The following is a 13,027-nucleotide window of genomic DNA, read 5'->3' on the forward strand; positions in this document are numbered from 1 at the left end:
TTCCCTCTAAGCTGAGTTAGCATGAGCTAGCTCACAGATTTTTAGCTTCCAGCTCAGACATTTTTGTCTTAGCTCAGGAAGGATGACCCCAGAGCACACCAATTTATGCAGTAGCTCACAACTTTAATGCCAGTAGCTCACAAAGTAGAATTTTTGCTCACAAGACTCCCCAGCTTAGAGGGAACATTGCTCTCCAGGTGTTAGTCCCACCTCTGCCATCAGGAGCACACACAGTGGTATAACATCAGACTTTACTCAATCCAACTTGTGTATGTTTTGTAGGATTTCAGCTATGCATACAAAATGTATAAGTTTGTTGGATTTGGCTCCATTCAGCTGCTGGCTGACATCACAGATATGGCCAGCACACAGAGAAGTAATACACAAGGCTGGCATATTGTCCCCTGTTATTCCGTCTTAGAGAGCAATCCTAAGCAAGTCTACTCAGAATCCTACTGAGGTCTATTCAATGGGGCTTACTCCAGGAAAGCATATTAGGATTGAATTGTTAGTCACATAAAATGTCTGAATGTTTATCTTTAATCAGCTCCTTATGCAAGAGTTAGTTTCTGTCCGTATACATGCAAAAGTGATATATTAAAGGTCATCCTGTGTTACTTCAGTAGATCTCAAATGTCAGTTATTTGGTTCACAGAATCAAAGCCCCACAAAATACAGGTGGCAACAGCAACACCAATGACATGAGCTCAAGTTCTGAGAGTTCTGTGCAGGGTCACCTTGGTTCTCTTCTTCTCCAGCTATAGAATTCAGTCCGTACTTTGGAATTATTATCATACTATCATCATGTCTTAGGAGATTTTTGACCAGAGTGAGCTTAGGGCATCTCACCCATTAAGGGAAGTGTCCTATTCTGGCTGCTGTTACAGAGCATGCTGGTGTAGCTGCTCACAGCTTCAACTAGAGAGAATCTGACAACCTGAGAGACCAGGAGCCAACCGGCAGGCTGAGAAGCCAGGCCTCAGTAACAGTGACAAGGTTGAGAGGACACAAGGATAGGTCCAGAGCTGATGCATGCAGACAACCTGTAGGGAGGAGATGACAACGGATGCCTACAGCCAGGCGCAGCTGACTGATACACACTGCAGCTATGTAGTGGGAATGAGTTCCCTTGGGGACAGGCAGTTTGAACAGTGGAGAGTGGAGAAGAAAGCTGGGACCAGTTGCTGGGCCAGGTACTTAAGGTGGCAGTATAACATAGCTGGGAGACAGCCAAGGAATGAGATGGAGCTGGCCATGCTGGGAATGAGCCTGTATGACCAGAAGTGTGGTGAACTGCCAGTGTGGTAACTGTGCGGGGGTCAAGCACTGAACACACTTAGCAAATCCAATAAAGGACATAAACACTGAAGAGTATGGCTCGTGTTTGGCACAAAACCTTAGATCCGGCCCAAACTGTTGCAGGCTTTGTCATTGCGGGTACCATGCCTGTCCACCGCCTCCCAAAAGTCCATCACAAGTAGCTTCAAGTCTTCCTAATCTTAGCACCTAGAATGCTTCTCAAGGAATATGAAATCGCAAATGGAAAAAGAAAACTGTTCTCAAAGGAGATTAACTTGCTTTGGCAGACAGAGGACTACTCCAGCTACCTTAGGGGAAAGGACAGTTTACATGGCAGGCAGTACTGTCTCTACAGAGTCAAACTGAAGCCATGCAGATCAGACCCTGACTTGATAAGCAGGTTAGCCTCTTATGACTTTTATTATAGATTTCTTTTGCAACTGCTAGGACACTCTGGAAGTCAGGATACATTTCTGCAAGTCATGTCTCCCAGTGCAAAAGCAGCTGAGAGGAGAATAAGATTCCACTAGCTAGTTCAGGGGTAGGGAACGTTGGCTCTCCAGATGTTTTTTCCCTACAACTCCCATCAGCCCCAGCCATTGGCCATACTGCCTGGGGCTGATGGGAGTTGTAGGCAAAAAACATCTGGACAGCCAACGTTTCCTACCCCTGAGCTAGTTAAATATACTATAATGGTGGCAGATGCAGTCTGTTAGGGCCTCCTCCCATCCAAGGACAGATAGCATCCATGAAAGCCTTTCAAGGGGTAAAGCATCACTTTCACAACTGCTAGAAGCATAGTCTCACAACAGCCCTGAAATAATGTTCCTTCAGTTCAATGGATCCAAAGAAAGGGGAGAGGGGGAATGAGATTGGAAGTCTATAACAGGAAGAGGGGGTGACTAAGCAAAAATTGTCCTCCTCTCCTCCGCTGACAGAAAAGCTATTCCATCAGAGAAGCTGTTGCCTTATGGAATGATACTGTAAGATCCAAGTCAGTCCGCAACACTGGCGTACATTTTAAGAAAGCTGTAACTGTACATCTTAAGAGTTACTGCAACATGCCTAAAAACATTTCCATCTGCACTTTTTGTACTTCAGCTCTGTTTTCTGAGGAACAAAAGTCTGAATTCATTACTTCATCAAATTTAATTGGTTCTAACAAAGAGGTGTTATAGTGCTGCTCAGGAGGGTTTTTTTGCCTTGGATCAAGGCCTACAATTTTTGTCTGTTAAGGCATTAACAGCTGTCCCACAGAACGAGATCCCCCCCCCCAAAAAAAAGAAAACATTCAGGTAGACTAATTTTGGATTAAAAGTGTTGTGCTAATCTTCACATAGTATAAGTGGGGATGACAGGGCACAGGTAGGGCTTTGTATAACCTGAGATCAGAATAAATTATGCAATCCTCAATCTAATAGAAATGAGTAGTTCTAACATGGAGAGCAAAAAATCAACAAAAAGGATAGGGTACATGTGCTTTTGAAAACCCAGGGTAACCCATATTTTGCAGAAAAATACATCGTTAAAAGGTTGCAGGACCAAAAAAACTCTAATAAGAGCAAAGTAGAAGTCAAGTTGTACCTCTAAGACCAACAAAGTTTTATTCAGAATGTAAGCTATCCCCTCGTCTGAAGAAGTATGCATGCATATGAAAGCCCACATTCTGAATAAAACTTGCTGGTCTTAAAAGGTTAAACTTGACTCCTACTTTGTTCTACTGCTTCAGACCAACACGGCTGCCCACTTGGATCTATCTAATAAGAGCACTGTCTGCACAAGACTGCCCAACAATGAAAGGAGGTGAAATGGGGAAGCAATGGGGGAAAGCAGAAGGGGGGAAGAGTCAAGCAAGTAATTGGGCAAGAGGACATGGAGAAAAAAAACAGGGGTATGGGTGACCAGGAGAGAAAGAAAATGCACAGGGGAAAGACAGCTCAATGGAGACAAGTGAGGGAGGGAGATGCAAGGACCAATGTGGGAGGGAATGGAAGATTTGTCTTTACTTACCATGAAGCTTCCTTCTCAAGGGCCTAGGGGCTGGGCAGGCCTCACTTCTGGGAATATAGCACCTCCTCTCTGAAGCAGGGTCAGTCCATCAAAGCCATCCCAGGAAGGGAGGGGCTTGCCCCCTAGATTCCTAGTCATTCTCCAAACCATGACTCCCCTAATCCAATACTGCAATAAAACAACACTTCCCCCAACATACAAGACAGCTAACATAACTGTGATTCTTTTAACTAAAAACTAAGAATCTAGGCAACCAGACGCGCTTCCTACCCAAGCTAGCCCAACTCACTGCCCTTAACCATGTCTCTCTTAACTTGTTTTGATAGGACCTGAGCCACTGTTTGGTCCTATCCAACAGAAGCTTAAGGCTCTATGGACATCCAAACAGTGAAACTCTTTCCCTCTCATGCTTAGGATTTGGACAAAAGGAAGGCAATACTTTCTATTCTGACTTATGAAAGGTGGGGTTCATTTTCAGAATGAATGCTGGGTTCAGATGCAATACCACTATCATTGTGGAACACACACAGCTCCTTATCTATAGATAAGGCCCAGAGCTCCAACACTTGCCTAGCTGAGGTTATAGCTACTATGAAAACTGTTTCAAATGGTAATTCCTCAGACAGCACAAAGCCATGGGCTTGAAAGGTTCCTCGCATAATGCTTTCAGAACCAGGTTAACACTCCAAGTGGGAAATCTGTGAGTCTGAGGTGAACTTAACATGGTTCCCCATAAAAACCTTTTCATGTGAGGGTGCTGAAATATGGATACCTGTCATCTAAGGGTACTAATCCCTTTTACAGGAAGGAAATCTAATCCCTCTTGCAAGAAGGAAAGAATACTACTGGCTGAACCTTTTAACACATCCAACTCACATTCCAGGCACCAAAAGTTGAAAACCTGCTGTGTATTGTTGTTATACACTCTATTTGTGGACCCTTTTCTACAAGCTAACATGACCTCAATTACCCCTTCTGGATAACCTATGTCACTTAGCAACCTCCAGGCTATTAGGCTTAGTAAGGCTGGTTGAGGGTACAGCATCAACCCTGAAGGTCCTCCTACAATGGGAAGCGCTAAGGGTCTGATATTGACAGTCTCCTCAGTTCTTGGAATCATGCCCTTCTTGGCCAGAAAGGTGCTATCAGAATTACTTCTGCTCCCTATTCTATATAACTAGTCACTCTGTGTAGTAGTTGAATTGGTGGAAAGGCTGGCAGCAGTTTTCGCGGCCATACACAGCTAAACGCATCTCTGTTCCTGTTGCCAGCTGGTTTTGTAATCTTGAAATTAACTCTGGCATCTGGCAGTTTATCTGTGGCAAATAGATCTATCCCCACCATGCTGGATATCTGGTAAATTTGAGTGAAAACCTCCCTGCAGAATATCCACTCCAACTGGTCCAGAGTCCATTGACTCAACTATTTTGCTAGGGAGTTGTCCTAACCTGCTGCATGTACTGCTTTCATAGACTGGAAGTATTTCTCTGTCCACCTCATCATCTCGCTGGTTTCCTTGTGCAAGGATCTAAATTTGGTCCCTCCTTGCCTGCTGACATATGCTTTGGTGGCCATATTGTCAATTCGTACCAATACAAGGCATCCTGATAGATAATCCCTGAACCTCACCAGACCTAGTTGGATGGCCAAGTTCTAGAAAATGTATGTTCTTGGTTGTTTCTTCCTGTAACCACAGGACTTGTGTCATCCTTCTCTGGGAATGGTCCCCCCATCCCTAAAGACTTACATCCATGGTCATCACCACCCTCTTGGGTTCTGTGTATGTCCCCCTGGGGTAGAGTCTCCTGAAATTGAGATTACGACCACTATACGCTTGAGATGGTTGGAGGTACTCCAAAACGAATTACAGCATGTGCTTGATAGCGATCCACTTCTGGAAATCAAAAGGAAAATTTTGGCTGAAGAAGATGGGGAGGCTATCCTGTCACTTTATGAAGGATTAACTGAGTTTTTAAAACCTTACCTGGTAAAGAAAGGCAAACCATTAATTGGAAGTCAACATATTAATAACAAATGGTTTGATAGAGAGTGTACTGATATGAAAAAACAGCTTAGGCGTGCCATCAGAACCTATAAACAAAAGGAGGTAATTTTTTTACCTAAATCTTTTTTCGAGCTTCGTAGTAGTTATAAGTCTCTAATTAGGAAGAAAAAAGCAAAGTCAATAAGAGAATCTTGGCAAGAACTTGCCCTGGCTCTGAACCAGAGAGATATGTCAAAGTTTTGGAGAATTCTAGCAGCCTTAGAAGGGAGGGCTCGGTGCGGCTCAGATTCTTATATTTCCAAGCAACAATGGGAGCATTATTTTGTAAATCTGTATAATGACCAGCTCGAGGATAACACAATAACAAATTGAGTATCCCCCTCCCTGACAACTGGTTTGCCTGAGTGGCCACCTGTAACTCTGTGTGAAATTAGATCTCTTATCTCCTCTATGAGGAGTAATAAAGCCCCAGGTGATGATATAATAATAATAATAAATTTTATTTATATCCCGCCCTCCCCGCCAAAGCAGGTTCAGGGCGGCTAACAACATATCCATATAATTATACAAAGGTTTAAAATCACATTAATCTTAAAAACATTCCAATTTAAAACAAATACATTTCAGGTGCTAATTCTGTTCATAAAAATAATGGTGATAGAAGTCACCTAGCATCAGTCACTCAGCTGGCAAAGGCCATCCTGGTCAAGGCTCCGCAGGGCTCACACTTCTTCCGGGAGCTGGTTCCATAGGTGTGGAGCTGCGATAGAGAAGGCCCGTGTGCGAGTATTTTGTAGTTTTGCCTCCTTTGGTCCGGGGATAGCCAGCTGGTTCTTCCCTGCTGACCTCAATGCTCTCTGGGGTTCATATGGGGAAAGACGATCCCTCAGGTAGGCAGGTCCTTGGCCATATAGGGCTTTAAAGGTGATAACCAGCACTTTGTAACGAACCCAGTAAGTAACTGGCAACCAGTGCAGTCCGCGTAGCCCCAACTGTATGTGCTCCAGGAGCCCCAATAACAGCCTAGCCGCCTCGTTCTACACCAGCTGCAACCTCCGGGTTCGGCATAGAGGCAGCCCCATGTAGAGGGCATTACAGTAATCTAATCTTGAGGTGACCGTTGCATGGATCACTGTTGCTAGGTCCCGGCGCTCCAGGAAGGGAGCCAACTGCCTTGCCCGATTCAGATGAAAAAAACGCCGACTTGGCAGTGGCTGCTATCTGGGCCTCCATTGATAATGAAGGCTCCAGTAGAACTCCCAAGCTCTTGAGTTGGCAGGAATCTCTGTGGGCAGGAACCTCGGTGGTGGACAAGCATGGAGCCATGACCACTGTACTTCTTGGGTCAGTACTTCTGGTAAGAGACCATCATGCCAAAGAGTTGAACTGGAACTATCATCTTCACCCACGGGTTCTTCAGAACTTCCATTGTCAGATCTTGTATTTTGTTGTCTCTCCTGAGATAGAAAAACTCTGTCCTGTGTCATGTCTATCTGTGGTCCCAGATGCATAAGCAACTGTGTTGGATGAAGGTTGCTTTTCTCCATGTTGACCACAAAGCCATGTTTTTGAAGAATGGTCACCCTTATGTCCAACACCTCCAAGCTCCAAGCCTTGACCAGAATGTTGTCTAAGAATGGGAAAAGGGATATCCCTGTATCCTCAAATGCATCACTAGGGCCACTAGGATCTTGGTGAACACTCTGGGAAAAAAACTTCAGGTTAAAGGAAGTACTTGGTACTGAAAATGTCACTCGTTGTAAGCAAACTGAAGAAACCTACAATGGGACTCTCAAATTGGCACATGTAAATAAGCCCCAGAGATTGATGGATGTGCAGGTTCAGTCATATCAGGTCTAGGATGGTCCTGACATTCCCGTTCTTCAGTATGATAAAAAAAATACGGACAGATCCCTTGAGGCCTCTGTGAGTTGGGTACTGGTTCTATGGACCCTCCACCCAGGGGGATTGACACTGAAAGTATTCATCATCTTGGCTGCAAATACAGTACTGTACTGTTAATTGTTTTAATGTATTTTAATGTTGTTTTAGTTTTTACTATATACTGTGTTCATTTCTGATGTAAGCCCCATCTTGCCTGCAGGGAAGGGCGGCCTAGTAAATTGAAAGCAATAAATAACAAATCAATAATATGTCCAGCAGAAATTGAATGGTTCCTTCCAATAGCTTGTGTTTTGTCCTTGATTAGTTTCTTGGTATCTGCAGGAAGCAGCTGGACAGAAAGCTGTCAAACTCCAATGAGTACCCACTGGCTACCATGTCCAATACCCACTTGTCATCTACCATCCACTTCCAGTGGGTTGCAAACCTCTGAAGCCAGTCCAATTCTCAAGTTGTCTATTATCCCGGTATAGTCATGCCAAGATCCCATTTTTGGAGCCCTTCAAGTTCTGATTGAACTTGTTGGAGGAAGAGGACAAGAATCTGTTCTTTCAGGGTCTGGACTGCCATTTTCCCTTGAAAGGTCTGGAGTAGCTTGTACTGGTGTCCTCTAGGATTCCCAAAAGGACTGGAAATGTTTGCAAGGTTTTCCATCCCTCTTCTTCTACAGAAGGACTTTTTGTCCTTGTCCTCTATTAGGTACATCTCTAGGTCACCCCCAAAGAGATAAGAACATAAGAGAAGCCATGTTGGATCAGGCCAATGGCCCATCCAGTCCAACACTGTCACACAGCGGCCAAAAAAACCCAGCTGCCATCAGGAGGTCCATCAGTGGGGCGAGGACACTAGTTGCCCCCCCAAAAAAGCACCAAGCAAATTAATGATTAAATTAAGATTAATGCCCCTAAAGGGAACCACAACTACCTTCACTTGGGCTGAGGGGTACACATCCCAGTTTCTAAGCCGTTTGTTCCATCTTGCTGCCACACTGAACACCACTACCCTGGATGACAGCTGGGAGGGCATCCAAGGTTGCATCTGCTGCACGAGCTGTCACTAGTGCAATTTTTCAAGTCACATCCTTGAGCTCTTTTTGGTATATCCCTGCCAGCTGCTGCCAAGCCTGAGGCCCACGCAAAAGCTGCGCTGATGAATAGGGAATCAGCTGCTGATGTTCTCAGGGAACTGGCCAAGGCTTTGAAGTCCCTCTGTAAGGCTTATTCAAAACACTTCTTGTAGTGGTCCTGGGGCAGACTGCCACCTTCATAGGAAGCACTGAGTAGTAAGCCAGGCTGGCCACTAAGTTGTCCATCACAGGAAGCTTGACTCTCTTTCTTGCCTTTGGTAATAGTGGGTAAAACTTGGGAGACCGTCGGGTGGAAGGCTTTTGGTTTTGCTGGATGTTCCCACTCAGCTTTCATCAAATTATAGAAGACTGCTGGAAGTAGGATACCTGTTGGGAGGACCACCTTGGTTTGGGTAAGATCTTATCCAATCCAACTGGAAAGTCTGGATCAGGTTCCTCTTTCTCATTTGGGCTTGTAAGCTATTTCCAGTGCCCTCAATACCTTCAGGAGCAACCTGCCTTACAGGTCTCAAGGGAAGAACCTTAATTGTGTTGTGGGCACTACTTCCTCCTCCTTCAATAGTTCCCCCTCTTCTTCAGCAGAAGTAGCATATGCAGAGTCTGAATCTTCCTCATGAACACTAAGCAATGGACTGTGCTCCCAGTGAGGCCTGATTTCCTCTTCCATTCTCTTTTTAGGTCTGGGAGGGGATAGGGATCCACTAGGGCTTTTCTCCCTCCAGCTGGGTTGCCTTCCACGGAGAAGTGACAGAGGAACTGCTGCCCTGTTTGGCTTCCTGCAAAATTTATCTGAACTCTTTTCAGATTTGAGCCACATCAGGAGATTTGCCTTGGCATACTCTCCTGATAAGTCCACATCCTGGTTCTTTTTCTGGGAGGTCTGGGTGGAGTTAGACTGAGGAGTTTGGTAAGTCAAATTCACACACTGTACTCTCAAGGATGTGGAAGATGGCTAGGCCTGCCTTTGCTGCCATCTTGCCAGAAACTTCCTGCCCTAAAAACAAAAGTGAGAGTAGAGGAAGAAAAAACCCATCAGTGTACAAGGAGGCAATATGGCACTGTTCCCTCCATTTTAATGGCCAGGTCTGGGCCCCTCCCTGACTGCCTACTCTCCTTTGCAATAGCCTCAGCCATTTCTTGGACTCCCATACAAACACCCACTGTGGCCTAGCCTAGAATTCCCTGCTAAAAGGGGAGATTTCGAAGACGTTTCAAGGTGGGAGTGCATGCATGCCCCCTCCCCTGGTCTCCATGCCTCAACTAGACCAGGCCTAGCCTGCAGTTCTAGGAACAGGCCCACTGGCCCATCTCCCTGCACTGACAATTGGTCTTACCATGGTCTGGGTGAAGAAAATGGGGCTCTGGCTGCTCGTTTTCAGCAGATTGCCTGAGTACGATGCTGCTGGCCCCTTAAAAACCTGCAACAGGTTGCTGAGTCTTCAGTACTAGGCTGCCGCTGACATTTGCACCCTAGGGTTTGTTCTGGAAAAGGTGCACCTAGCCCAAAGTCTGGGGCCTTCATAGGAGTCTGTGGTTCAACTGCAGCTGCCAGGGATTTCCTGGCACCACAGAAACAATAAGCTTGCTGCCACTCTGCCAGAGTGTGAAACTAGGGAGCAGTAGGAAGTGCCTTCTCCTCCCTAGGAAACCACCTTGTTGTCTTTGCTGTCTTCTTTCCTCTCTTCCCGAGATTGATGCACTCTCTAGAGCACAGCTGAAGTTGTCATGCTCAGAGGGCAGGGCCAGTGAGACTGGGAATGCAGGGGACAAGCCCCTCCCCTCCTGGAATTAATTTTATGGAACAACACCCTGCTTTTGAGAGGAGCCGCCATGTTCCTGAAAATGAGCACTGCCCCACTCTCAGGACCACAAGATTTTCCCTTTACCACAAGTCCTAAGTGGTCTACCTTTTTGAGGGGCAGAATGAAGCGCAAGGGTTGCACAAGTAGCCACTGTCACCCCCAAGGATAGCTGCAAAGAAGAAGATTCCTGAAGACTAGAGAGGGGAGAGAAATTCAATTCATTTCCCTGCTGGTCCCAGTTTCCCTCTTCCTGTTCTGATTTGGGAACAAATTATACCTTTGCAAATACCCTTGGGTGCCACACAGGATCTGTTCTCTAAATCCTGAAGATGACTGCAAAGGTGGAGATAACATCACTTTCGCAGCTATCTCCAAGCAAGCTAATAATCTGCAAGTTGCATCGCATATTACTAATGTAATAAGTACAATCAAGATACACAGTCCATACACAGGACCCGTAATTAGCAATTTATCCAATTGCCTAGGGCTAGTGAGGAGGCTCTCCAGGCAAGACACCTTTATCAAAAGGTAGAGCTGTATGTACAGAGCTGCAGTAGGTCCTCATGTGCATCTTTCTCTCTTCTTGCTTTCAAGAGTTATAAATTCTTTTAAGGTTCAGAGGACATAGAGCCCCATGCCTAGTACTATTATGTTTAATATCAGGCTGTGGTATGTGCAGCACTCTTTATTCAGTCTTGTCTCTTAGTCTAGATGGCAGCAGTTGTACCTTCAGCTACCATTGCTGAGCTCTGAGTTAAGCAGAACAGCACCTTTTCTTCTCCTTTCTTTAAGGCAGAAAAGTAGGGAGGGATTCCCTAACAGCAGCTGGTGCAGGAAGAGAAGTTAGTTGACTGGCACAGAGGATAGGCACAAACATTAATATAAAACAAAACCTTATACTAAAAACCCATGGTTTAATATGGCATTTCATACTACAGAAGCAGAAAAGGGATCAGATGAACATCCCAGTAAGACGATGTACTGTATGCACTGCAGAAAACATTCACTGGCAGTAACTCTCAGTCACTAAATGATGCTGACTTCCACAAGTATTAAACAATCCTACATAATATAGTATGTGGACACTGCCAGGAATGAAACTTAGCCTCTAATTCTATCAGAGAGAATTACAAAAGATACATTATCCATCAGCAATACATCATATCAGTCAGTCAATGGCAAAGCTGCATCCTTTTACAACCGCTTTTTAAAAGGATTAACAGGAATAGTTTTTGAACCACTAATGTAGACTCACTAAAGAGATTCACACCAAGTTTCTTCCAGCCTCAGTCAGGCTCTCCAGAAGAGGCTAATAGAATCCCCTAGACCAAAAGTTAGCTACTTATCATCCATTTTAGTGCGCAACATTATCATTCCACAAGTGTCTTTAGGACAAAATTTAGAACCATAAGCTCAGACTCAGTAAAGCAAATCAGGCCATGTAGCACGGAGGGAAAGAAAAAGAAAAATCACAGCACCAATCAATTATGTAGGAGGAATTTTTCTCTTAAAGTACACCCACATTACAAACCTAGTACTCTTTAAAAACACGCTCTGTGACATCATGAAATTTAAAATGCTATGGTTACTTTACCTAGTGAGCTGAGTGCCTTGGATAAACACTGCATCCGATCTACTATGCAAGGTGTCAAAGTCTGTTGTTCAAATGAGAACTGTAGCTTGTGATATAGGCAGGAGAGATCAGAGTTTAACCTGAGGACTCATTTTGACCTTCTACCTAAATTAACTTTTAGCATACTTTGGAATTTTAACTCAGACAATGCAATTTTGTACAACTTTTTCCCTTCACTTCCTATTTTTGCAAAAGTTTGACCTATCATTTCAAAAAGCATACAGCTTTAACAGACATACAACGGCTTCCCGTAACCTCGAGGCAACAAAAGCTAAATAAAATCACAATTCCAAATAATCTCAAAATAATCCAAATGTGAAAGAAAAAATCCTTATAGTCCTAATTTAAATATTTCAAATAATTGTTTTAAAAGTCTGCAAAGCTGAACAGGCTTTACTGAGTATGTATTCTGAAGTGCTGAGTCCACAACAGAAGAAAAGTTGCTTCAGTCTCCAACTGCTCTTATGGTCTGAATTTTGGGGCCTTTCCTGAAAAGTATGACTTGACTGTATGACTGTTTTACTCTGTCATCCGCACAGTTACTTAACCTTAGAGCTAGCTAGACCTGGTCAGGAATGGGAAAACTTAATTTGCTTACCAGAAAGAAGCCTAATTAATCAACAGTGCTGGATATGTCAAAATGTATCCACTCCAGCTGTGAAAGGAATACTCAGTTTGCCCAAAGAAGAACTTTGTGGAGCTCTGAAATTTACAGCAAGATCTTCTTTAATTTATTTTATCCTGCACCCCATCCCCCACAAAAAAAAAGAAACATCAGGGAGCTTACCAGTAAAATCAAATATCAGTGCATAAGACCAGACCTCAGATTCAGTGGGAGCTCACAGGAGCACAGCTCCTGAACCTTTCTGAGAATTCCACCTCCTCCTTCTGAGAGTTCCACCTCCTTGTCCATTGAATAGTACGTGCAGCTGCATAACAACCCCTGGATGAGCTCCACCACCTATTTTTCTACAAAATGACTGCTGAAGACTCAATGGTTTACATAAAACATGCAACATATCTCAGCCAAACTATGGAAGGCACGCTGAAAACTGGAAAGTTATGAAAATGTTCTAAACACATGCCAGCATACTACTGCAGGTTTAATGATCTCTCACTGATTTCTACCTCTGTTTCTCTCAGACTAATATTTTCTCAATAGCTTAGAAGTGTAATTTTTCCAGTGGTCAGGGATTACGCAATTGGCCCTGCACATAATCAAAGCAACACATTGTTTGACTGCCATATTATCCACCTCCTATGGGATCTCAAAAAGGAAAGTAGCCTAT

At 44.2% G+C, this 13,027-nt stretch overlaps 1 protein-coding gene across 2 annotated transcripts in view; it reads right to left on the bottom strand.

The window, feature by feature from the left end:
• The window catches only part of RBM6 (RNA binding motif protein 6), a 92,710-nt gene that overhangs the window by 41,773 nt on the left and 37,910 nt on the right, over positions 1–13,027 (bottom strand). The gene's annotated exons all lie outside the window — the stretch shown is intronic.

The sequence above is a fragment of the Heteronotia binoei genome, chromosome 5, assembly GCF_032191835.1.
Source record: "Heteronotia binoei isolate CCM8104 ecotype False Entrance Well chromosome 5, APGP_CSIRO_Hbin_v1, whole genome shotgun sequence".
In the NCBI taxonomy this organism is placed as follows: Eukaryota; Metazoa; Chordata; class Lepidosauria; order Squamata; family Gekkonidae; genus Heteronotia; species Heteronotia binoei.